The following is a 2,221-nucleotide window of genomic DNA, read 5'->3' as shown; positions in this document are numbered from 1 at the left end:
ATTGCCTTCGTTCAATTACCATTGTGCTACTTCAGACCTTTCAATCGTATTCCCTTTAGTTTGGTTTCGGAATCTATCAGAATCTGCCTCTGGACTGTTGGCTGCCCTCGTCTCCTGGGTACACCGGAAAAAATTGAATATCGCTTGAGCGTAAGAGAAGGTCCTTGAATGGGGGTGGGTGGATTACACAGTTCAGGTCTCTCTCTCTTATTCTTGCCACATTCCACAATGAATCCTCGATAAGTGCCGCACTCCTCGATCAGTTTCGATTGTGAATCAGATCTTCAATTCGACCTGAACTGTGCTCTTTAAAGCCCCGGCACCTAGCTAAACTCAGACCGCATCTCCGCCGGTGTATGGGCTCTTTGGCAAGTCCCGTCTGTATAATTTAGCGAACGTGGATTCTGGCGACCAATTGGCGCGCGGTGATGGTGAAAGCTCGATGGGTATCCCCGGCTGCTGCCGTGGAGAAAGGCCCGCACCTCTTGTAGAATGAGCCGAGGCAATCTGCATGTCCACCCCCTCCTGTAATTGTCACCTCCAACCCGCTATGGTTGATCCGACGACGGGCTTATGTGGTCTAGCGAGCCGACCGATAGATTCTTCTCGTTCGTACTGGAAATATTCTGCAATATGAAACCTAATAAGTTCTATTCTATCAACATAGAGGAAGGCTGGCTGCTGGCCCCTAGTTGTGAGTCAGAGCAAGAGAAGACCCTGTATATAAGGTAATCCGTCTAGTTGTCAGTAACTTAGAGCGAAGTCCTCTCTACTGATTATCTCTCTTGTTCATTATCTGTCTCAACAGTCTCAGGAAGAATACAATCATGCACAATGGTATTGTATAACGTCAAGCCGGTCAAATATACCAACTTAATGTTCTGTTAACTCAACTACGTTCATCTATTATATTTCTCCAACAGGTTATGGCCCAGCTACACACTAGGTATTCTTTTTGTCAAACATATTCTCAATATGGCGAGAACAATACCGAGATCAAAAATGTATCTTAGGGATACGGTCCACATTCCTAAATTTGATGGGTCAAATTTCCTTCACACATGGAGATTTGGTTTAATGCTATTACTTCGCAATAATGAGTTACAACAAATTGTTCTCGATGTGGAAAAACTACTAACAGAGTTAAAGACAATTTGTAACCAGTTTTTTTAAAATGAAACCAACAAGGTGAACAATATTTACACTTGTTGACGTTTTTACCCAGTTAACTTATGAACTGAAGCCTACAATGCGAAACATTTATTTACTTGTTGAAGATGAATACTAGCAATATGCTAACACATTGATATATTTTTTTAAATTTAACTGACCCCTTTTTACTCTTATTATTCAATAGGATTAAAAATAATGAAAATGGGATAATAACAATGCTGACATAAAAAAACTCCGGCATCAGCGAGACACACTTGCAAGCAATTATATTTATACAACGGTCACAGATAGAATGAGGGAGTATCTTATCAATTGTGAAACCTCTGCAGCTATGTGGACCAGACTGTCAACAAGATTCACACTTAGAACCACTGCCAACAAAGGACAACTGTGGTCCCAGTTTTATGAGTATCGATTCCATCTATCTCAAGACATGTTGGCCAATATCACGTTTAGCCAGACAGTTCAAAGATCTAGAAGAAATTGTCGCAGAAGTTCAGACTACCAACAAGATCGTGAGTATCCTGCCATCCCAATTTCAACATTTCAGAGTTGTTTGGGATACAAACAAGGAATCTGAACAGACTATGGAATTACTCACACTCTGACTACTGGCCGAGGAAAGAAGGATGAAACTTTAAAACGTGAAACTCCAGACATCAGTAAACCTGCTGAAGCGTTCGCGGTAAAGTCTAATTTACCCGACCATATTTACCTTAACTAAAATAACCTTAACTTAACTATACTCAGAACTAAACGGGACCAAGCCCGAGCTATGCGAGGAGCAAAATAGGGGGTTTGGGTGGGTAAAGTAATGGAATAGTAAAGTAATAAAGTAAAATAGTAAAGTAAAGTTAACTAATTAGGTTAAACACTCTAAATATTAAGTAAATTAACGCATTTAAGTTAAGTTAAAAGTAACATTTCTGCTAATCAGTAAGGTAAAGTAAATCTATTAAGTTAATAATAACTTTATAAAGTAATGTATAATTAAGTTAAGTAATTAAATTAGTCAAATAAATAATAAATAAAAAAATAACATAATACC

General features: G+C 39.0%; 1 pseudogene; it reads left to right on the top strand.

Annotated features, from left to right (window-relative positions):
- The first annotated feature begins 1,002 nt into the window (after positions 1 to 1,002).
- Positions 1,003 to 1,814, top strand: LOC123467370 (annotated as a pseudogene).
- Positions 1,815 to 2,221: the final 407 nt, after the last annotated feature.

Source organism: Daphnia magna, unplaced genomic scaffold (genome assembly GCF_020631705.1).
Source record: "Daphnia magna isolate NIES unplaced genomic scaffold, ASM2063170v1.1 Dm_contigs179, whole genome shotgun sequence".
Classification (NCBI taxonomy): domain Eukaryota; kingdom Metazoa; phylum Arthropoda; class Branchiopoda; order Diplostraca; family Daphniidae; genus Daphnia; species Daphnia magna.
This window is presented reverse-complemented; position numbering and strand designations above follow the sequence as displayed.